Here is a 26,001-nt window from a genome sequence, read left to right on the forward strand (position 1 = left end):
TTGTGCCCTAATAGCCGAAATCTACTATGTAAGGACATGATTTCTCCTCTATTTATATTATTGTTTGCATGCATAAGATCCATTTTAATTTTATGACAAATTTATTTTGACATATAAGAGTATGTTAATATGTATATAGATCTACATTTCCTTCAGTGCTGTGCGGGGTTTTTGGAAATTATAATAGCACTCATATTGTCGCATAAAATAGGAATACAACCTACGTTAACACCATAATAACATAACTGTTGCTTAAGCCATAATAATTGAGTACATACCAGTCCTGCTGCAATATATTCGGCTTCAGCTGTTGAAAGGGCAACTAAATTCTGTTTCTTTGAATCCTAAGTAATAATGCAAGGTCCAACAAATGTGGCAACACCTGACGTACTTTTCCTGTCTAAGGAGCATCCTGCGTAATTGACATCTGAATATCCGACAAGATCGAAATGGCATTCCATAGGATACCATAGATATAATTTGGATGTCCAATAAGATATCGTAGGATTCTTTTTACGGCTGTCATATGCGATTCTTTGGGAGATAATTGATATCTCGCACAAACGCATACACTAAACATGATATCTGGTCTACTTGCAGTTAAATATAAAAATGACCCAATCATTCCTCGGTAAGTTGTTTCATCAACAGACTTACCGTCTTTATCTAAAGTCAATTTCTTATCTGCGACCATTGGAGTATACATAGCATGAGAATTTTCCATTCCGAACTTTCTAATTAACTCCTTAATATATTTTTGTTGATGAATCTTGATGCCTCCTCAGTTTGTTGAATTTGTAGACCTAGGAAGAATTTCAATTCTCCCATCATACTCATCTCAAATTCAGAAGTCATCAACTCAGAAAAATACTTGCATAGATTACGGTTAGTTGACCCAAAAATAATATCGTCAACGTAGACTTGAACAACCAAAAGATCAGATTCCTCGGTTTTTAGGAATAATGTTTTATCTACAGATCCTCTCTTAAATCCACTGTCAAGTAGAAATTTCGATAATCTATCATACTAGGCCTTTGGTGCTTGCTTCAATCCATACAGGGCCTTGTCTAATTTAAAGACACGATCTTTAAATTTGTTATCCATAAATCCAAGAGGTTGTTCTATGAAGACTTCTTCTTGTAAGTACCCATTTAGAAACGCTGTCTTGACATCCATTTGGAAGAGCTTCATTCCTTTATGAGCTGCGAATGCTATCAGAAGTCTAATAGCTTCAAGACGAGCAATGGGTGCAAAGGTCTCGTCATAATCTATTCCTTCTTGTTGATTATAACCTTGTATTACCAATCTTGCCTTATTTCGAACTATGACCCCGGCATCATCTAGTTTATTTCTAAACACCCATCTGGTTCCAATTAAAGATTGATCCTTGGGTCTAGGAACTAAGTGCCAAACTTTGTTCCGTTCGAATTGTTGAAGCTCTTCTTGCATCGCTATAACCCAATTTGATTCTGCGAGAGCTTCCTTAATATTTGTTGGTTCAATTGTTGATAGAAACGAATAGAAGGAGCAGAAATTGTTCAAGGATTGTCGCGTTTGAACACCCTTTTTAATATTACCAAGAATGCTTTCCATAGGGTGTGAACTCTTATATTTCCATTTTGTTGAAGTACTTGGTTCTTCAATATTTGAGCTTGATCCAACTTCATTTGGATCAGAATTTAAGGACGTTCCCCCTGAATCCAATCCTGGTGTTATAGTAGAGTCGGGTATAACTTCGGACTCATTACCTTGATTTGGATTCAATGTTATAGTAGCATCATCTATAACATTGGGTTGAGAGCCCTTATCTTGAGATAAAGTTATAGTATCATCAACTATAACCTTAGTTTTCTTATCTTTGTCCTTTGAGGAATCATCAAGCTCATCATTTGTTCCTTCAATCTCATTATCCTCACTTTCCAATTCTGGAGGATCATTTCTGGAAAGACGAAAGTCAGATTCATCCATGTCTTCTTCCTCATCCTGTAAGGGCTTATCAAACAGATTATCTTCATCAAAAATAACATGAATACTTTCTTCAATACAAAGTGTTCTTTTATTAAAAACCTTATAAGCCTTGCTATGATCCGAATAACCTATAAAAATGGCCTCATCACTTCTAGGGTCGAACTTACTTAACCTATTTTTACCATTTTTATGAACAAAACACTTACTCCCAAAACAACAAAGATGAGAGATATTAGGTTTTCGACCTCTTAGAAGTTCATAAGGGGTTTTCTTTAGGATAGGTCTTGTCATAGCACGGTTATGAATATAACATGAAGTACTAATGGCTTCAGTCCAAAAATTACGAGGTAGACCACTGCACAAAAGCATTGTACGAGCCATATCTTCCAGTGTTCTATTCATACGTTCAACAACACCGTTTTGTTGAGGAGTTCGTGGTGCAGAAATTTATGTCCTACACCATTTACTCTACAATATTCTATAAAGGCTTGATTATCAAATTCGGTGCCATGATCCGTACAAATCTTATATTTATTTTAAACAAGTTTCATAAGACAAACAAACTCATCAAAAGTCTCATCTTTTGAATGAAGAAAGATAGGCCAGACATACCTTGAGTAGTCATCTACGAGGACAAAGACGTACCTGGATCCTCCTCTACTTCTTACCTTCATGGGATCACATAAGTCCATGTGTATCAATTCCAAGGCTTGATTTGTGCTTACCACTGTTTTAGGTTTGAATGATGACCTTACATGCTTGCAACGGGCACAAGTGTCACACATCTTCTCTTGATCGAACCTGATTTTAGGTAGTCCTTCAACCAAGTCCCATCTCTTGAGTTTATTCAAAATAAGTGAGCTAATGTGACCAAAACATTTGTGTCACAAACGAGGATCATCAAGTGTAACTTTCATGCACGAAAAGGAGTTAGTGGGTACATCATTTAAATCTACCATATACACATTTCTTTTTCTATGGCCTTCAAGAATAATACTACTTGTACCTTCAATTATAATGCGACAAACATCTGCATGAAATATAACCTTGTTACCTTTGTCGCATAGTTGAGATATGCTAAGTAGATTATGCTTGAGACCATCAACTAGATAAACATCACTGACTGTGTGTGATTTAGAAATTCCAATTTTGCCCACACCAATCACTTTGCCCTTCTTGTCATCCCCAAATGTTACTTTTCCTCCATTAAAAGGTTTGAGTGAAAGAAACAAATTCTCATCTCCAGTCATGTGTCTTGAGCATCCACTGTCAAAATACCATTGGTTGTTTTCTTTCACCATTACCTGCAAAAGGATTAGATACAGTTTTTAGGTACCCAAGCTAAGTTGGGTCTTTTATGATTAGTTACTTTATACACTAAATCCTTTCGTACCCAAACTTGTCTAATAATCGTATTTCTAAACCTTGGGTAGTTTTGTTTAGGAGGAGTTCTAGGTCTAGGGGACTCCCTGGGTGTCACATATATAGTCTCCTTGTGTTTAGGTCTACTTTATTTAGGTTGACAAGGAGTTTGTGAGGTACTAGGCCTCTTAGTATAGTCAAAGGCCATGTCGTAGAACCAGCGAAAAGTTTTATTTATTTCTTCGTTAGGTTCATCTATAAGGGATTCATCATCCTCAACTACTGCGTCAACCGTTTTAACAAATTCAGTATTCTTTTGTATATCTTGTACACGTTTGACACAATTGTCTTGGATGTGACCCGGATGACCATAATAATTTCAAATCAAGTATTCAGGAAAGATCAGCATATTTTCTTTTTCTGAAATCATGATCAGAAGGTGTTGATTTGCATTTAGAATGATCTCTACGGCTGTAGCACTCATGTCCTAAACCCATCTTCATATTATTGTCAGATTGTTCGGTTAGGAAGTTTAGGACTTTGGTGCTACCTTCCTATTTGTCATGGATTTTCCTTGCGTGTAGGAGTAAGTCCTTTAGGGTTTTAATTTCTTCAAGACATTTCGTGTGATCTACGTCATTATCCTTTTTGTAATTGTCACAAAAGTCTTGAAACCTTTTGTTAAGAATAAATACAACATTCGAATGTTATCTCTTAACATTGATCATCTCAGTTTTAAATTCCTTCAATTGCTTTGTGAGAGAATCTATTTCTTTCTTTTGATCTAAAATCACAGCTTCATCAGCTTTGGCTTTAGACTCTAAGAATTCTTTGGCCTTTCTAAGTTCTAAAGTTATAGCTTCATTAGCTATAACTTTGGCTTGAAGGTGCTTAATATTAAGCTTTAGATCGGAAGTTATAGCTTTATTGGCTATAACTTTAGACTCTAGTTCCTTCTTCTCAGCATTAGTAGTATCTAATGTTGTAGCTTTATCAGCTGTAACTTTAGATTTCAACTTCTTAGCTTTTGCCTTTAGAATATGATTGTCCTCAGCAATATCAAGAATCTGTTCTTTTAGATCCTTTAGTTCCATATCCTGTTCATGACATTTGTCGAGGGATTGCTCAAAGAATTCGATTAGGGCATTTCTAGATAGTTTCTTAACGCGCTTTTTGAGTTCAAGATAACTAACCTCATCATCGTCATCTTCATCTGATTCTCCTAGAAAGCAGTAATTTGAGTGAGAATCCGTGCAATCATCGTTGCTGTCAGAAAGTAGGTCAAGACTAACGCTGCTGAGACAAAGATTTGCAACTTCATCATCTTCTGAGTCAAGATCTCCCCAACACGAAGCCATCATTACTTGCTAGAACTCCTTCTTTGTCTTCTCACGTTTTGTCTTGTCTTTAATTTTCTCCCATGTGGGACAATCCTTGATCATATGATCAGATTCTCCACACTTGAAGCAAACTCTGTTGGCAAATGACGATTTAGACTCTGTTGCTTTCTTATTGAAAGAGTTGTTGTTATTAGCAGTAGAATTTGTTTGCTTGTTTCGAAAGATTCTATTTTTAAAACGACGAGCAAACAATACGGTCTCATCTTCTATGTCGGAGCTGACATCCTTGCTTTTCAAGGCCATGCTTTTACCTCTACTCGGTTCTGCTTCATCAGCATTTAGAGTGAGTTCATGGGCCATGAGGGCACCAATGAGTTCTTGATAGGATAGGCTCGCAATATCTCTTGATTCCTCCATTGCAGTGACCTTGGCGCGCCACTTTTTAGTTAGGCTCCTAAGAACCTTTCTTGCAATGTCCTTGGTATCAAATTTTCTTCCTAGGTTTTTCAATCCGTTTATGATGCTTGAAAAACGTGCGGACATACTATCTAATGACTCATTTGGCTCCATACTGAATAGCTCATATTTCTGTATTAACAGATCTATGCGGTGCTTCCTAACAATGGAAGTACCTTCATAAGCTAGTTCAAGGCCATCCCATATTTCCTTAGCCGTTGAGCAAGAAGAGAAGCGATCAAATTTTGAAGTAGTCATGCCAGTCTGCAATAGGCTTATGGCTTTAGAATTTTTTTCGGCCTTCTTGTAGTCAGCCTCGACATAATCCTCTTCCTTTTTCTCGTAGGTAGTGCCTTCAGTGGATGCAACCAAAATTTTATGTGGTCCGTTTTGGATAATCCTCCAGTACTCCTAATCACGACCCTTCACATAGTGAGTCATCATGTTCTTCCATAAACCATAATTCTTCCCATTAAAGACGGGACACTTGAGGTATTTGGAATCTATTTATCACGTGATATGCAGCGGAATATAAAACGATAAGATAAATAAAGATAGACAGATCAACCTCTTTGTGGTTAGGCAATTAAGAGCACGAGGCTCTGATACCAATTGAAGAGTCTATCAATAGCCGAAATACTCAAGAGGGGGGGAGGGGGGGTGAATTGAGGATTAAAAACTTAGCTCACTTTTTCGGTTGTAAGTATATAATTAATTATTTAAAGTTTATTGATTAAACTTTAACTAATCAACTAATTAACAAATTAAAACAAAGTGTAAATAAACCGAAACAAATAAAAGAGAAAGGAGAGACACACACGATTTTTGAAGTGGTTCAGTTTCACAAATCGAAACCTACGTCCACTATTCTCGATTAATAAATTTAGTACCTTTCTACGGATTACAAATTTACTAACCCAACTCGTACAACTAACCCTAGTTGTAACTCAAGTGAGTACCGTTAAATACTCGAGTGACTAACTTACGCTAATAAGAAAGCACTAATGATTCTACTAAAGTTCACGTTAATGAACAAGTAAGAAATCAATTAAGCACTATTATCTTATAACGATAACGAAAGAACGAATGCACAAGTATATAAATCACACGATATTTTTCGAAAATAACAAAACGGTTTTTACTTTAAAACACGGTTTTTGCTTTTTGAAAATAAATCAAAGTTACGGTCAAAGGTCCCTTTTAAATTATGCAAAGTGTAGAGTATTTATAAAACAGGAGGAAGCAAGGCTCACGGTTTCACAAAACCCTAGATGGCCGAAACATAAGATATGTAAACAAATCATATCTTATTATTTCTATCCTTAAAATCTTAGGAGATGATAGAGAATAACTAAAAGATAATTTTATCAATTATTCTCTTAATATCTTTTCCTTAAATCTTAAGATATGATAAGATTTTCCATAACAAAAATATCTTATCATATATAACCATATCATGCTAAATATAAAAGATAGGTTAAGATAATTCTAGAGAATAAAATCTTAACAATAATCAATTTATATTATTAGGTTTACACGAGAGCCACACGACTCATAGACCTCATTTTTCGTGAAAACCCTAGCTTTGACATTAGGTTAAATTTAGGGTTTAAGAGTGTGTAGTATTAGAAACCCTAATTAGTAATATGACTCAACTCATAAGTTGATTCAACATAATTACTGATTATAAGCTTAAAATAAAACCACACTCAATATGAATATAAGCTTCCTTTTAAAATAAAAACTTCTACTAAAAACATTTAAAAGAATAAAAACATTTTTCTGAAAACAATTTAAAAACTATTTTGTAGTGTATTATATAAACTTCACATCTCAATGTTATAGTAGAAGAGCTATAACATTGAACTCTTATATGAGCAATGTTATAGCTGTGAGGCTATAACTTTACCAATCTAAGAAGTGCATTCTTACGTTACCATTACGAGATAACCACCTACACTATTCTAATCTTCTTAGGAGATCTTCGAATGTAGGCTTCTTCATTATTCAAGCTTGATTAATATTTAAATGAGCTTCATCTTCTCATGAATGCTTGAATAATACTTTAATAGCTTGTAATATTTCGATCCTTGATCGAGGGCTTGATCACATGATATGTTCTTGAATACTTCCATCACAATTCTTTAATGCTTGCAATTAGTAAGTCCAATCTAAAAGACTAAACAAATAATTACGCGCAACGAGTATATAGAATATAAAGCACTCTTGACATCATCAAAACATAAACACATATTTATATGGTCCAACAAAATAATTGAATGACAAATCTTTAAAATTTCACAATTTACTTTTTGAACCATCATGACAATAATTCATCACTTTTATTATGTCATTTTCTCTTCCAATTTAAGTTTTATCCAACTCCCACTTTTTGATTGTTTTTCTATAAAATTTACTTTATTTTTTTAAGTGGTTGATACTTTTTTAACCATTATACGATGATAGTTGATCTCAAAATAGAGATCTTATAATATTTCTTTAAATTTGTTATTAAGGGTATATTGTTGTGTAATTTTACTATTATGCTTTCCCGATCAACCTATTTGAATTTGTATTTTTGTATTCATGAGTATAATCATCTCTAACATATATTTTTCTTTTTCATTTCATATGAACTATTATTAAGGCATGTATTAAAAGGAAGCAAAATTGAACATTCTGATAAATATTAAATAGGATGGTTTCTAAATTCTAATATGTATATTTTTAGGGTTCTCATAAATTCACGGCTTGAATGTATGGAGCCACGAAAGTTCTACGCACCTTACCCCCACTAGCTGTTTTGTGGCCCAAGTTAAAGAATTTTGTTGCACAGCTCACAGGGTACTCTTGGCATATAGCTAATATTTCCCGTGTTTTAGTCTATTGTATCCGTGGAAAAGGGTCTACCCTATTTTTAAGTTTATGTTTTTTTCCAAAACTGGAATAGGTTATTTTATAGTCTTAATAATATTTTTATTTTTATATATGATCGTGGACATAAGTATAACAAGAGATGGATCAAATGCTTGAAATAGCAATAAGGAACTTAAAAAATTTATGAACCTTTTGGAATTTGGATTTAGGGAATATAACTTTTTAGATTATTGAGCAATTGAAATGAAAATTTAATTCGTAATACATGGAGTAGATACCGACCATACCGTTGAATTGTATCCGATATTTTTCTATCGATATAATAAATATTTTTCGGATGTAAATAATATTTGAAGCATGCACATGGTGATAAGACTTCAAATATATTTCTATGGGAGGCTTGATGGAGAGGTCTGGAAATAATTTGGAGATGACTATACAAAGGTATTGAGTTTACAACCATATAAGGCGTCATTGAAGATTTTTCCATACAGAATTTATTATTTACAAATGTATTCAACTTCTATAAAATATTATTAAAAGGCTAGCCTAAAAATGCCACGTAGACAATGCCACATGGGATGAAAAAAAGCCACGTACACAATAACAATGTGACTTGGCAAACGAATATGACATGGATTATCAATTTATTATTATATTGCATTATTTTAATTCACTTATTTTCTTTAAAAATCTATCCATATTCCATTAGCTTTAAACTTAATTAACTCAACAAAAAAATACAATAAAAAAATACGCATTAACTATAAGTTAATAATTTCATGATATCTATATAATAACATAAAAAGCCTAGATTGAGTAGTTAGTAGAATGACACGTGGCGCGCAACATTTACATGTTAGATCAATTTTTTTATTTTTTATTTAAAAAAGTAAAAATAGAAAATGAAAAGGCAAAGTAGTAATCAACACAAAGACTTTGGAGAGACGGTCTCTCAATAATATTATTGAAAGACCTCTCACACCTCTCCCTCATGATGGGGTGAGCAAGTTGGAGTTTTGCCATTTTCCTTTTATGTCTCTCACTAAATTAGTGAGAGACGATCTCTCACAAGACCTACTAAGTAATTAATAGACTAATTATTCATCTTATTTAAACACTTTCATTTACCATGCATTATTCCACTTAATAATCATTATTTAGTGCTAATCTTTTTTATATTCTACCGTTATGAAAAAAATTCACCTATAAAAGAAAATAAATTGATAATATTCTAGCATATTACTAGCAAAAACAAATTAATGAAAAATTAATCAAAATTAAAGTAACATAAAAAACCTAGATTGAGTAGTTACTAGAATAACATGTGACGAGCTACATTTACATGTTTGATCAATTTTTTATTTAAAAAAAAGACTAAAAATAGAAAGTGAAAAGGCAAAGTAGTAATCAATAGACTAATTACTCATCTTATTTAAACACTTTCATTTATCATGCATTATTCCACTTAATAATCATAAATTAGTGCTAATATTTTTATATTCTACCGTTATACAAATATTTCACCTATAAAAGAAAACAAATTGATAAAAATTCTAGCACATTCCTAGCAAAACCAAATTAATGAAAAAGTTTGTTTATTTTCACCTAATTATTTTATTTGATTTATTTTCCAACAATTCTCATATCTTTAATTTGTGGTGTGTAGGAATCAAATGAACAATAAATGAAGAGATAAGAGAGAAGTAGAAGAAAAGTGGAGAATTTGACTAGCATTTGTATTATATAGCTTGTTTTAGGCATTGTCGAATGTATATAAAGACACTTGAGATTGTCGACGATTGAATATAATCATCAGCGAATGGTGGTCAAACTTTGGTGAAGGAAATCATCAGTGAATTACTGACGCAAAAAAGCTGTTACTGACGGGCTCCGTCAGTAACCCGCATTTTCGTAGTAATATAACTTGACTAAATTGTAAATTTAGTTTTTTTAATCTCTTTTCAATAATGATAGATTGTTTTGTGGATGTTTTCAATATATTCATCATTGTTAATGTGTAATAAATTTATTAAGATTGATATTAATAACAAATTACAAATATGACTAGGGCAAGTTGGTGTAAATATAGTATTCTCTATATATTTAGTTAAGTTGGTTAGATGGGTAAATCTATATTGTTCTTATGATTTGAATACTAATGAGATGAGATAGGATACATTTGATTTTGTTGTCTTATTGTTGCTTTGATGATAAGATGGCAAAAGTACATTGTATATATCGGTTTGCGATAATCTGATATTAATTCTCTTAGTATAATTACTTACATTTTATCCCAAAACAACATAATAATAATGAGTAGAATATCTTTTTTACTTTAATTTTCAATGTGAGAATGGATGTTTTATCTATTTACTCACCTTATTAAAATTATTTTTATTTGATTAAACGTTACAATAGTTAAGAGAAAATGAGTGAAGAATATTTTAAGTCTTAAATATCATCATTATTTCCAAACTAAAAAAAAGAGGTATATAAACTATGTTTAATACTCCCTTAAATCCAATCCAAACTACCCACTTGCTTTTGGGCGGTCTTCGAGGCGACACTTTGACCGCATTTTTCTTCCTTTGTATATAACCTTTTTTTTTTTTGCAAAAAATATAATTTATGAAAGATATTTTCATAATACAATTAAATATGTAAATTTTATCGTTCAAAGTTTTTTATTTTTCTGTGGATTAACGGTCAAACTTTTTAAAGTTTGACCTCTAAAAAGCAAGTGGGTAGTTTGGATTGGATTGGTGGGAGTAATACTTATTATTTTTTTTATTTAATACGGAGTATCATTATTTTAATAAAGTTGACTAACAAAAATATTAAATTTGACGTTGAACAAAAATGATATCATTTGGTTACAAAAGTAATGAGAATGAGAATAACAAAATAATAGGTTACAATAAAAAAAAAACAATACTAAAGAATGACATAAACTCGTAAATAATTGAATATCAAGCTACTACAAAAAGTAGTAAAAAAATTTTATGCCAACAAATTAATGAAAAGTTAGAGCTTAAGTCTTACACTTTCACAATAGGTTATCTCCTATTGAATAAACCACACCCCATCCTTTCAATTTTCCTATCATAATATTGCAACAATTAGAACCCTACACAAATGCTTTGTGTGTCTTTCCATCTTTTCTAACTTTTAATTCTTTCATTAATTTGCCATAAATTCAAATTCATCATCCTCTTTAAAAGCCCAATTTTTTACTTTTATAAAATATGAGTATATTAGTATGAGATATCGTGGAGGGTCTCATGCGTCAACTTTATTTTTGTTGTCGATTCATAGAAATGACTCATTTTCTAGCTCAGTAAAACACACCTAAAATGAACGACTAAAATAATGATAGAGATATACCACGAATGAAAAATGGAAAAATCATCAAAAAACTAAAGGGGAAAAATGCATGAACGATCCTTAAACAGAACCCGTGAATTTCACGGGTCACAAAACTAGTTTAATATTTAAAAAACTCACTTTATTATATTGGAAACACACGTATATATAATGAGTCGTCTTTGTCATTGCTCCGTTGTCAAGTTTATCAAAATTAGTAGCTACCACATTGTCACTTGCAGGATTCGATTTAAAAAAATAAACCAACGTTGTCAAAAAATAAGGTATTAACTAACTAATTTCTATGTATTTCAAGACTATATTTTTAAATGGATCAACAACTAACTGCTCGAACAAATATAAACAATACGATAAAAATATCAAAACTAAAATAGATAAACCCGTGAATTTCACGGGTCATAAACCTAGTTATATAAATAATATGATAAGTAAATAAAATAAATAAAAGGATAAAATAAAAAGAGTAGAAAACTTATTTGATTTGGTACACTCAGGCTTATTTGGGTCGACTATAAATGAATTTCGTCTTTGTCGTAAATTAATGGCTTTTATGCGCTTTTATGGAACTGGGAGTCTGGGATGATTATGTATGTGTAATTTAAAACTGGGATTGTCTTTGAGACGATGTATAAGCGTATTGAATTTCTGGTCCTGTCTTTGTGTATGTATGTATGGCTCGTCTGTTACTCGTCCTCCAATTTGTCAAGCAAAGTTGGTTATTTATGATGGCCTGCTTGAGTGGAGTTTCATGGGCATTCAAACTATTACTCCGTATATGATAGAATTTGAGGTTGGCTTATGTTATCTTGCTACGTAAATTGCTATTCTTCTATAATTCTTCCTTGGATCTTCTTTCATTTTGTATCCATTACTATTATATTACTCTCTCTCTTTTTTCCTTTTTAAACTTGCTCTAGGACTCTTTTACAACTTAATTCATACCATACAAATTGTATGGCAATGCTTGACTGTAATATGCATTCATTAATTAATAGTGTCATAGTGACAGGGTTTAGCCCATTTGTTTGTGTTTATCAACTATTGAACGTCAATCTCACTGTTAAACTTGGGCTCGTGTAACTGTTGTGGTTTGAGCTCATTTTCGAATGAAAATTGTGGGCTTTTTAGAATGGGCTGTTAAAAATAAGGCTTAGAGATGGTTTTATATCATTATAAGCGATTTCTTAAAAAACAAGCGTAAAAAGTTGTTAATTCTAACATTATCAATTTTCATTTAGTCACTAAATTTTAGCCATATTATCGGGTACTCGTAAGGTTAGTAGACAACCTTGAGGTGTTTACAGAAGCCCCCACTTTGACCGAGTTTGAGTAAGATGAAGGTCAAAGTAGTCCGGTCGGGACAATTACAGTTTAAGAAACGTACCAGGGTCTCTTATATTACCTGTCCGGAGTAGCTGGAAGCTGGCATGGCAAAACTTTGTTTTGTTGATCTGAGAAATAAACCTAGTAACATTTTGTTTTACTGATCTCGAACTGGTGTTGAAATAGCAAAACTTTGTTTTGTCGTTGGCCTGGAATCTGGTCTGGTGTTTGGGCCAAATATTGCATATTGGGCCAGGGAGAGTAGTTGGGCTGTGGAGTTCGGTAAGTTGAGTAGCCCAAGTGTCAAGTAGAATGAGTTCATGATCGCGTGGGCCAAACGCAAGAGGAAGAAAGATCACGGGTCATGGGTAGTTGTCCACGGAAAGGAGAGTACAAGCCCATTACGAAGACCGCGACTGACTTGAGAAGCATGCAAGCTAAACCCTACTAGGGTTTTAGTTATATATAAGACGGAAAGAAGAAGGAGGTGATCATTCTTTAACAAACACATAACCTCACGCATATCACTAGCAATTCAGCCGTCTTGTTTCCCTTGTATTCGTAACCCTAGTCATTATATTTGCTAGTGAAACTTTGGAAGGGTACCGTCCCCTTCTCGCTGTCGTTTCCCATATTGGGTTTTCTGCGTCACTTAATCTCTTGTGTCAATTTCTTTATTTATGTTTATTACTATTTATAATACAATCAATCAACCGCATACCAAGCCACACGATTAAGATATAAGGCCGCTTTAACCCTAAATTAATCAATTCGGTAAAAAAAATACCAAAATAGTTTGGCGCCCACCCCGAGGCATAGTGGTCGTCATCGTTAATCGTACTACAAGCAACAATACACTATATCAGGAAACAAGCAGAACATCGCACCAAGATCCGAGGGGAACCAGGCGCCACACTTGGCGTCAGGACCACCGCCAGTAGCAGGAGTGCAGGCCTCAGCATCAGGGCCTCCGCCAAAAGCCAATCTTCCACCTAAAACCAGGCATCCAAAAGTGTCGAGAAAGATGGAAGTCCAAACAAGTACTGAGAAGGAAACATGGCCTGTCCAGCAAAAGTAGGAAACCCACTCAATAAGTCACGTCACGCACCAGACTCCACCACCTAATCTAACCCAAATTATAATCAGCGGGATGGATAAACTGCAAAGGACAATTGACAGCATGAGGGAGGAGAACAGAAAGGCAAAGAAGCAGGCAGCAGAGGATAACCGTGAACTCTGGGCACAGATAGACGCCTTGCAGCAATGAAGGGTTACCCCAACACCCATGAAAATCAGGAGCCAGACTCCAACCGCAAGCCGTTAGGACGAGGCGTCAGGTAGTAGGGAGCCAGCGCGCTTATTCCCCATAGAGCTGGTCACCAGGCTAGACCTTTTAGGAACACCACCAGAAAGAGCAATAATTCCACGCGGGCTAGGATGCCTGACATCTGATGGCTGCCCAACAACAAGCAGTATGGAACCAAGGGCAGGTAACGTCCCAACTAGTAATTTTGTTATCACTAATCAAACACCTGGTGTAGAATTTGTCAGTAGGCAGAGAATAGATTGGCAACTAGGATCCTTAATGACGACGTTCTGGCCAATGGGCAGCATCCAGAATCAGAAGCCTGCCCATGATCCCCGTGCTGCCTATGACAGCATCAGAGACACACAGTACCTGGAAATCAAGGACATGCTCAACAGGATCCCAGGGATGTTTGCTCCCCTGGAGAAAACAACCCTTGACATTTATGCGGATTCTCCGTTCACATACGCCATATCATTGGTTACCGTGTGTGGCCCATGTCCACACACGCCAATCTGTGTACATGCAGCAGTCGGTAAGCCGTGCTCGGTGATGTAGAAATGCTTTTGACTGGATTGCTTTAGATCGGCCGGTTTCGTCTTGGAGAAGGTCTCGAAATGATTGCTATAGATGTTCAGAGTCGCCACCAATAAATAATGGGATGCCTAGAAACCTTTCAATTCCACTTTGTACCTTGGTCAAATGAAGCAAAAAGCGGGGCTTGACATAGGTACTAAAGACAAGGAATCGTCCCTCTTTAGCATCCTATCGCTAGAATGACTTTCGTTCGCCCTGGATAAGGCCGTCCACTATCCAAAGTTTCTGAGTAAGAGGTGAGGGTACATATTGGGAAGCTCTTTAATCGAACACCCAATCCCGCCCGCGGTAGCGGCCTCTACTGATCGATCTTGGTTGGTTAAGTACAAAAGTTGATAAAACGGATTAAATGCATGAATGCGCATCCACAATTTTAAACCTAACATGTGAGATTTGCTATGTCGGTTGGTTATCCAAGTATCAAGTAATTGATGTCGAGTTGGATTTAATGTTGATTTGCATGTAAGACGGAAGTTAAACATCCATTTACCGAGTTAGGTTTATGGTGCTTAACATGATCCATTTGTCTTAAAAAATATTTTAGAATGCAAAGTGTATAATACAAATTCATCAATCTGACCCGCCATGTATTCGGGTTAACCGAAGTCCTGGACGAGTGCTCGAAATGGGACATGAGCAGTGCCAGGTAGCCATTGAGGCGCGAGCCTGTTGGCGATGCAAGTGGGTTTGCCCAGGTTTGAAAACTGGAATTCAGAGAGCCTATTTAGGCGCGAGCTAGGTGACGACACAAAGAGGTGTCTCCTGGTTGTCGAAAATGTTTGTGAAATCGTTTGTAAAAGGCTGTTAAAACCCACTTTTGTTAAAAAGGTCGGTAAGGCCGTTTTTGTGCTAATATGAAGAACGTGACTCAGAATGATAATCATTGTCTTGATAATATTCGGTGTCGGGTTCGGATTTGCAAGCTTAACATGAATAGTTTTGTAAAAAACGTGTAAAAAAATGCTTGAGATGAACTAATTATGTTAAGTTCATTGCTTTATAATTAATCGAAGTTTATCATCGTATTCGGGTTAAACCGACATGGTATGTAGAACTAAGGATGATTACCCATGTATGACTAATATGGTTTTTTTGCAAATGTAAACAAATGAATAAGAGGGCTTTAAAATACCCTTTAAAAATGTAATTAACCAAATCTTATCACCGAGTCACGCGTTAAACTGTTATGACATGAAGAGCCAATGATGAATATAATTCATGGTTAATAATGCTCATCATAAAAATGATTTGAAATATTTGAAATGGTAAAAACTGATTACAAATAAGAAATCAAATGGAGGAAAGATTTGAGTTCTGACTAAGGATGCCTAAAGAGGCGCGGGCTTGGTAGTGGTTGATAAGGTTATTTTCTGTCGTTGGCCCATCAAAATAAATCTTATTCTCAACTAACTAGTAGTTATTAGTAAGAAAGGACCGAATCCACAGGGAGGCGAATGAATTAATCTAGTTTGTCTATGGTTAAGTTCGTCTTAAAGGTAACAATTTTATGAGATTTTGTTTGTTTGATTTCTAAACTAATTGCAAGGTAAATAAAGACAAATTCAATAATATTAAAGAGTCTAGGGATTGGGGTCACTAGGTAGTCATCCAAGGGTGAGACTTAATTCATTGATTGAACAATTTTTATTGTTGAAAGTCAAACGATCGATCGATTCTAATATGTGTTTTTTGATCTAACTTAACATGCAATCGCTATTATTAAGTCAGTCTAATTCAATTATCGTGGCCTATACTAGTCTTAACCCGATCGGTGAAAATCCTAGTTTGCAAGACTAATTAACCAATTCTGATCAGTAATTAATTAATTGGGAGTAAGACAACAATTGAACGACAATCAAGAGCAATTTAACAATCAATTCACTAATTAACCCTTTTCTAACAACCTATATCCCCTTTCACCCTAGAATATGAAATTAGCTACGCATACTAACGGTAATAACAATAATAATATGAATGAAAGACATAATTGCAAACATAAAAGATGAACAATAACTATTGAATAAATATTAAAGAAAGATTAATAATACCGTAACAAATTGAGGTAGAACAAGTTGTAGATCCGAAAACAATATTAATAAAACTAAACTAAGGGTTTTAAGAGAGATTTTATTGTAGACTACCGTAACTAGGTAAAATAATGCGTAAATAAATATAGGGTACGAATTGGGTATTTATAGTAAAACATAACCGACTTATGGAAATTGCGGAAAACTGCCAAAATAGTGTGTACTCGATCGAGCCCGCTTGTACGCAATCGAGTACACTCATAGTTGATCGAGCTTGCTAGGGTTCGATCGAGGATCTTTCCCGTTTCAACTCTTTTCTTCGTGTTGTCTTCTTCACTTCTCTTCCTTTATTCTTTTAGATTTCCGTGCCATGCTCCGTGTATTCCTTCATGCCCATTCTGCGGTGCTCACTTTATTCTTTTGCCCCATAAATGCATCATTCCTGCATTTAAACACCAAATAGTGGAAGTATTGATATTCTAACATAAAAGACATGTAATTAATTAATATAAATTAGCATGAAAACCGTATCAAAAGTAACTATGGGGAGGCATAAATATGTATATAATTATGACTCATCAAACTTCCCCAAACCATCTATTTTCTTGTCCTCAAGCAAAGCATCACACATTTATAAAAGACAATCATACAAATGACGAATAAACAACTAAAAGCTAATGTTGATGCACATAGAAATCCCAAGCTATCCATAAGTGTAACAAAGCAATGACCAAAGTGTACCAATAAAACAAATTCAAAGACACGGGTAATAGAAAACGTAGCTCAAGTCTCATGTCACCATACTATAAACAAATGCCAAATACCTTTTGATCTTGCAAGATAAATTAGTCAGATTCTCGCGGATTCACTCATGCACTCATAATTATGGGTGATTTATATGTGCGAAGATAGAAAGAAGTAGAAACACTCACTCAACTTATAAAACATGCATGCAATCTAATGTGATAGAGATTTTCCCAACTAATATGCATTCACGATGTAGACAAAAGTACATGTATCAAGGACAATAAGGATGGTAAATGGGCAAAGGTAGAAAAGGTTTGTGCCAAGGCACGTTATGGATATGTGGAGCTAAGACGGTAGTCGCAGCGCTAAACCAAAACCAATTCTAGACAAAAGTAAGCATGAATACAACCCAACTAGAGAAATCATCTCAACTTTACAACACATGAGAGCTTATGAAGTACTCTCCAAATATGCATTAGACTCTAGTAAACATCTTTTCAATCCTTGACAAAACCAAAACGAAGCAATCAATTTCTTTTATTTTCTTCTTTTTCAATTTCTCTTTTTTTTTTTCGAATTCTTTTTTTTTCGTTTTCTTTTATTTTGCTTTATATTTTTCTTTTTCCAACACAAGGATACAATACAATTGCTAATAAATACTTTGCCATACCCGCATGATAACAATAAGTCCCAACCCAACCATAATAGCAAAATAGACATGAAAAACAAGCAACTGCGACTGTCCCAAAAAGGTAGGCAAATTCTGGGATTGTAGCTCATAGGATGTAATTTAAAGTTGGCTACAAGGATTCAAATGGGCTAAACAAAAGGTAATGTAAGACTTATTTGAACGGTAAGAACCGCCTATCCACATGTACTTAGTCTAATGAAAGCAATAAAAGTATCAAGAAATCAATGTCACACTTATGCATTTGATATTACACATTCCACAAGGAGAAACCACACTCAAGCCTAAATAACAAATGAGACCAGTTTATTGATGTTCCTGGCCTAGGAAGCTCTGTAGACCTCAGAATTTAAGTAGTTTACCAACATAATTGTGTCAAATCTAATTGGCATAAGGCATGTCAAATACGGTCAAGACTCGAGTTATGAACGTTGTTTCCATGAATAACGGGTCAAGACAATGTACATGGACAATTAAAATAGGATTCAAATGCAAAAACAAGGCAATTTAACATCATTGTTATTTAATTCACAAAGACCCGACTTAAAATAAAGAAAAACATGTTATTCTATTTTGAATTAGTTTAATTTTTTATGGATTTTTGGTATATAAATGCACACACCAATAAGTACATCACACAACATAATTAAACTCCTCCCCCAAACCTAAATGTCACAGTGTCCTCATTGTGACGCCTACAGCACAATGATCACACAACAATCCACAACAACCAACCTATAGGACACATTAACAAAAGGAATGGGAAATAAATAGAGATAATACAATAAAAGTAGATACAAGGGAAGAGAACACCGGGTAAGAGCGTAAGAGTTCCCCCAAACCAGCTGCAAAAATAGGGGAGAAAGACCAACCACGCAATTCCGATCCAAGCGAGCTACATTTCTGACCCAAAAAGCAAGGGTACTCGATCGAGCCTGGCAGCACTCGATCGAGTACTCTTATGTCGAGTAAATTTCCTGCATTTAAAAACAAATGCCATGCAAGGCACAATCAATACAACTTAAAGCACACAATAGTAAATCAAATAGTAACGTATGTGCTACACACAGACATAAGTAGCACCAATAAAAAGTCCAAGCAAAGAAAATAAGCAATGAATAAAGTTCTGGCTCATCAAACTCAAAATCTAATAGAAAATATGAGCAAGTATGTTCATCGCTATTCAAGTCATCGTCATTAGGAAGGAGATTGGGCTCTTCATCCGTCATAGGAGCTTCCTCAAAAACTTTGACGGGCTCCTCTCTAAATATTGTTAGATATTGGATATGCACGAATAAGGATTGACAATAATTAACCACACCGAATCGACTTCGCTTTCCTAATAGAATAATTCGACCCTTATTTGTGCCCGGGTTAAATCTAAATTCTTATTGAGATAAGACGGTGTCTCTCTGATTTTGGGCACAAATCAAAAACCAAAGAAGTAATTCAGAAGTATTGTGTGTATATTGTTAGACCGTTCTATGATGCAGAAGTTGAGATTCTTTTTTCTATATATCAAACATCTTCAATCCATGTATATATATATATATATATATATATATATATATGTATATATATATATATATATATATATATATATGTATATATATATATATATATATATATATATATATATATATATATATATATATATATATATGAAAAGTTACAGGGGAATATATTTTGTGAAGAGTTGTAACTTTTCACAAATTCTGACATATTTAATGTTTATTTCGGGAATTAAAACCCGTCAAAGTTTCTCGGGCATTGCCCCGAAGCCCCCGGCATAGTTGTTCAAATGAAAACTATTCCGTAAATTCGTAAATAATTATGCAAGTGTACACTCTGTACTACCCGAACTTACATTATATTATAACGAACTTACCCATCTACGAACCAAACCCGAACACGCTAAAATGAACCGGTAATTACACTTAAATTACCAACATTCCTCCCGCATTTAAGCTTAATTCAAGATTTTAAATAAGCTAACAAACATACCAATTTATGCATAAATGAAAATGTCATGAAGATTGAATTTCCACATAGTGAAATTACACATTCCAAATATTCGAGTATCGCGGTGTGACTTAGTATTGAACCCTTCCTACCCATTTTGAATAAACGAAGATAACTCACACATAAATTAATTTACTTCTAAAGTTACAAAACTGACACTTAATTACAAGCCTAGTGTCCCATATCTATTCATGAACATATCAGGAGTCAAACCCATACTCCCTTGAAGCGGCTGTACTTCATGTTCATATAGGTTGATTCTTTTCCTCGTGTCCTTGTAAGCACTCTTTTTCAAAAGATTAACCTTACAACATGCAAGTCTAAGCACACACCTCGGGATATCAATTATTGTGTGCTTCAATCTCTTAATAATAGGCCTTCTACATTGAATTCAGCCTCTAACATTGTATTAAAGGGGAATTGGGTATCCTATCGCCAAGGATCTTATACGAGTTTTAGTCTCATCCCGTCAACCGACTTTATAACCAAGTCCCTAATTGACCCTTTATGCAAAGTGATCAACTAAAAATGAGATCTCACAAAAGACAACTAAGACCATCCCAATTTATGATAGTCCATAAACCGTGTTATAGCAAACACCTTGGTGCACCGTTATTCACTATCAAAAATCAAGGATGAAATTGGTCTAATACTTCTAAGTAATACCGTAGATTAATTTCCTTAGCTATTTAGCCTTAGCCGGCTATGCTAACACTACGCATACTAACTCCAACGTCAAACTCATAATGAAAATTCGATCTTGGAAATCCATATACTCATGGTACTTTCCCAAGTAAAATACACTACCACTAGTAGAAAATCACCTTCTACATTTGGTACTTCAATTTGCAAAATACTATCCCTCAAAAACCGAAGGAAAATGACATAGGACAAACCATAATTCATGGTTTACTTTATACATTGTCACACTTCCTTAATCCCTTGCCAAAGATGAGTACTATCTATACTAGTATACTTACTCAACTTGTCAATAATTAAGCCCTTGTGAAAACCCGATTCATGACTTCAATTCACTTTTACTGTTAGATAAAACCGTCATACTCAACCCTTGGGAATATTAACTGGAGAATAATAATCATACTCTTACCCGTGATCCTAATACTAAGGATCATATTACCTCCCCCATGTCCTTCATAGAAGAACACGATGACAGAACCATCTTTTACAAGGTAAATAATCTTTGGTTTATGTCAAAAACCAACTTGTCAGTAATTGATACGTGCATTTTATATAGTCTTTTTAGCCTATTTTATGCACGTATTTCTATGCTTTTATCGTGGTTTTATGCTACGAAATGCCCCGAATATGCTACTTTGGGTTATTATGTCTTATTTGCAGGTATAGATCCGAAAGTAGCGGAATCAAGTCATTTACCGTCCGTTTTGCATGCATTTGGAGGAAGAGTAGATTTGGAGCGGGATTTATTGCTGTCTTGGGATGCGTGAGGGTGTTTCGGGCGCTAAAAGGACAAGTCGAAGTCAATTAACGAGAATGATGAGCTGCTGAAGTCAAGATCCACTCGATCGAGTGATTTATTAGTCGATCGAGTGGCTTAGGAGTCAATAATCAGTCGATCGAGTAGACTTTGTAGTCGATCGACCAGTTTCTTTTAGGCACTAGCTCGATCGAGCACTTTACTTGGTCGATCGAGCTGTTTCCTGGCTGAGTTTGCTCGATCGAGTAGATTCTCTACTCGATCGAGTGGATTTTTGCTGACGGGCTGGGCTTTTTGCTCTAATTCCGTCATTAGGTTTAGCAATTCCTATTTTCTTATAAATAGGAAGCTTTAGGAGTCATTTAAAACTCTCTCCTAATCATCCAATAATCTGAGGATCACGTTGCTCTTCTCTTTTCTCTATACACTGTTCCTTTTTATTTCCGGATCCTTTAATCTAGTAATTTCTTCTTCCCTTTTTTTCTCTTTCTTTTAATGTTTATTGTTATTATTTATTTTATTCTTGTTTCCCCCATCTCCATGTCTAGCTAAATCCCTTTAGTATGTTAGGATTAGGGAAGCCGTGGCAGCGATGCTTTAACTGTATTAAATAGGTTAGACTTGCGGTAGGAATTGTATTAGGCAATTTAATTGTTATCCGGTCGAATGTATGCATGCAGGAGACCAATAATTCTAGTTAACCCCGACCTAGATCGAAAGATTGGAAGGGAAGGCTTGCTTAATTACAATAGGGTATTGCGGTGAGGGGCGAAAGTTAAGTCGTTTACACTCTAGGGCGGTTTAAGGACCGAAAGGTGACGACCATAGCTCTTCTTATCAATAGTCTAATCGCCTTAATATTCCTGATATAATAGATCTGATAGCTGCCACGGTGGACCGACTCCTAGCATACTCCCTTTTCTTCTGTTAATTTCTCTTTTTTATTTCTCTTGCTTAGTCTTTAGTTTAGTTAACACAAACCTTTCAAACCCCCATTAGTGACATTAGACAGATAAATAGACAAATAGATAGCACATCGCCTCCCTGTGGAGATCGACCCTACTTACCGCTGACTTCTGTTAGCAGTAATCTAGGTATTTTATTTTTGGTGTAGAAACGACCGCATCAAATTTTGGCGCCGTTGCCGGGGAGGCGACGCTTTTTATCTGTTTTATTTTTGTTTGTCCTTTCGCCTCAAGGGAAGACTAAGTACCTTGAGGCTGTTCTTATCTCTTTCTTTAGTGCTGTTTTGATAGGCTCACAGGTTTATTAGACAGGCTACTGAGGGAGATTATCGAAGGGAAGGCTTGAGTACCTTCGATCCCTCTTGCCAAGATGACATCTGTCTCCCGACTAATTGCCCAGTTTGAAGCCCAAGCTGAGAAACCTGCTAGTTGGGAAAGGAAGAAGTCTTGGGGATGTGGTGCTGCTGAGCACAATGCAGCTGTAGTTGTGCCGCCACATCCACCCCTTCAATGGCCACCGCAACAAGATCCTCGTGATGTACAGAAAAAAGAAATTGCGGAGCTGAGATCCTTCGTTCTGGAATTTGGTAGACATATGGGTGCTCAAGTCACTGAAATTGCTGAGTTGCAATCTGAAATTGCTCGGTTAACAGCTGGGTTGGTTGCTCGGCAACCAGAAGAGGTGTGCTTGACCAAGAGCGGTTTTTCCCATGAAGAACCCGCGTTGCCCGATGCTGAAAATGATTTCCATATTTCAGACGAAGACTTTCTAGCGTATTTCCAGAGCGTATGCAAGGATACCAGCGCTGTACAGGAAGAATCACTCGATCGAGTGACCTCCAATGGTCGATCGAGTGAATTCCCAGAAGACAGTCCTCGATCGAGTAATATCCCTTCTCGATCGAGTGGAATTCAGGAGGACAGTCCTCGATCGAGTAACATCCCTTCTCGATCGAGTGACATGCGGGAAGAAGGTGGTCGATCGAGTGAGTACTTTGCTCGGTCGACTGAAATGGCCATTGGGAGCTTTGGTTCGTCATTTTGGTTTGATATGGATGACGATTCTGACGATGATTACGGTGAACCTCCCTTATTCACAGCCGAGCCGGATACACTCGAAGCTGCGATCTACGGGATGGATTCCACTGAGGAGGTTGATGAAAAAGCAGCTGAGACGGTAATTACTCCTAGCACGGAAGAGGTAATGAACTCTTTTATCTATGATTCCGACATTAAGAGTGATCAACCTGAGGTAGTAAACGGTAATTTCATTATTATTTGTAAATTGCCTCGTCTTATTCATGCTTCCTTTTTCAAAGCTATACCCCCTCATATGTGGACGCATAATTTAACGAATTTTCACCGTCCTCGTCATTTCAAAACTGTTAATCTGAGTCGGGACCCCCATATATTGACGATTGCTCCCGCGCTCCTTTATTATGTGGATAAATTTAGGAGCGCCCATAGGAAATTTGTTCGGCTTAAAAAGTTAAACATTTTTATTTCCTATTTTGTTATTCCACTCTGGTGCTACTTACTGTTTTGTGTAGCACATGCGCAGCTATTTGACAGGTTGCTGCGCGCTTTGAGCTGTTTTGATCATGATTAATCATAGAGGCTCGAAGAAAAAGAAGGTCGAGCTGGGACCTGACTGAAGCTAGCGCTACCCGGGAGGCAACCCGGAGATTTTATTTTGTTTTTATTTCAATTTCAGTTGTAATAAATGGTTCTTATACCATAAAACTTTTTCAGTATGCTTGTTTTGGTTAGTTGCGGGCTGTTTTAATTGCATTTGCAGGGATTCATCGAGCATCACTCGATCGAGTGGTTTTGTCTACTTGATCGAACACTGTAGCAGAGGGATTCACTCGATCGACTGATTAATCACTCGATCGAGTGCCTGCAGGAAGAAAACTACTCGATCGACTGGTACCCTCTTCGATCGAGCTGTTTTGGACGCCCACTCACTCGATCGACCACTGTTGGACGGATATCGAGTGTTTTTGACTTGGATTAGCTTTTTGAGACGGTTTTCCGGGCCCTTAGCAACCTCCCATTTCATGGTCGGTTTGGGGAGGTCCCCTTATTCGCGCTATCTTGTGAGTTTTTCCGCTTTTACTCTCTTCCTCATTTAGTTTGCATTTTCCTTTCCATGTTTTGGTACAATGAGGGCATTGTACGGTTTGGTTTGGGGAGGTTATGCGTCCATATCTGTGTCTGCATATTGTTTTTTTATTGCATTTCAGTTATCACATTTAATTTATGTTTGCATTGTTATTTATTTTTGTTAAAATTCAAAAAAAAAAAAATTTCAATAAAAATTTGAAAAATTGTTAAAATTCAAAAAAATTTCACGTTTATTTTAGCATATAGGTTGAGTCGGAACGGTAGATTTCAATGATGAAATTGCTCTATATCTGTCTTTTTGCTTAAGCCTTGCATTAAACTGTTATCTTTTAGCTTTGTCTGTTGCATAATCTACGAGTTTATGTTTAATTTAGCTGAACGAATAGACTTGACCTGAAAATTTTGGCAACCTACTTATAAATTCTAAGATTTAGAGCCTTATAAGCTGGTGTCATTTATGACCAGTTTCATGTAGGATTGTGAGTAGTATACTCCTTGCATAGCATGTTCATTAATTTGCACGTATATGAAATTCAATTGCTTTTTGCCGTCATACATTCGGGTTAGTGGTTGGTGTCACATGCAGGGAGGTGCTTACAATTTCCCTTTCTTTCATTTTTACCCACAAACTCCACATTAGCCAAAATTGCCAGTTGACCCTTTAGCTACATCCAAATTTAGCCTGCCTTGTCAAGCTAGTTTAGATTGTTGTTTTGCGGTATATATTCCCATTGTATCAAGTTTGGCGCATATTCTATTGAATCGGAGTTGGTAATCTATGAAGAAAGGGAGGATGTTGAAAAAGAATTCAAAAAAAAAAACGTGATGAAAAAAAGAATCGAAAAAAAAAAAAGAGAATTCAGAAAAGAAAAAAAGGAATGAAAAATGAGAAAAAAAACGTGAAGAAAAGAAAAAGAAAAAAAAAAGACGTTGGTTGGTTGACGGTTTCTACTCCTATGTTCTATCTTACATAAGTTGAGGAGTATGTTTGGTTTGGTTTGGTGAGTTTTATGCCAAGTGAAGGGCATTGTGTTTATTCACAATTGAGTTGGAAATGGATGTTGATATATGGTTCTGTTTAGGTACTAGCTTGATCACCTATACCTCCACATTCCCATAACATGTTTTGCCTTTTCTTACCCATTGCCTCACTTTACCATATTTTTGTAAGACCTCGGCTGTGACAGGACCTTGTTTGGTTGGAATGTACGTACGGTAGCTAGAATTGTCTATCATATTAGTTGCATGCATGTTTATGTGGGTCGTAGTCTAGGTGAGTGACTATTCCTCTTTCTCTCTTTTACATATATATGTTCACCCTTTGCTTCATGAGAGAAGAGTGACCCGTGAGAG

The sequence above is a fragment of the Silene latifolia genome, chromosome 11, assembly GCF_048544455.1.
Source record: "Silene latifolia isolate original U9 population chromosome 11, ASM4854445v1, whole genome shotgun sequence".
Classification (NCBI taxonomy): domain Eukaryota; kingdom Viridiplantae; phylum Streptophyta; class Magnoliopsida; order Caryophyllales; family Caryophyllaceae; genus Silene; species Silene latifolia.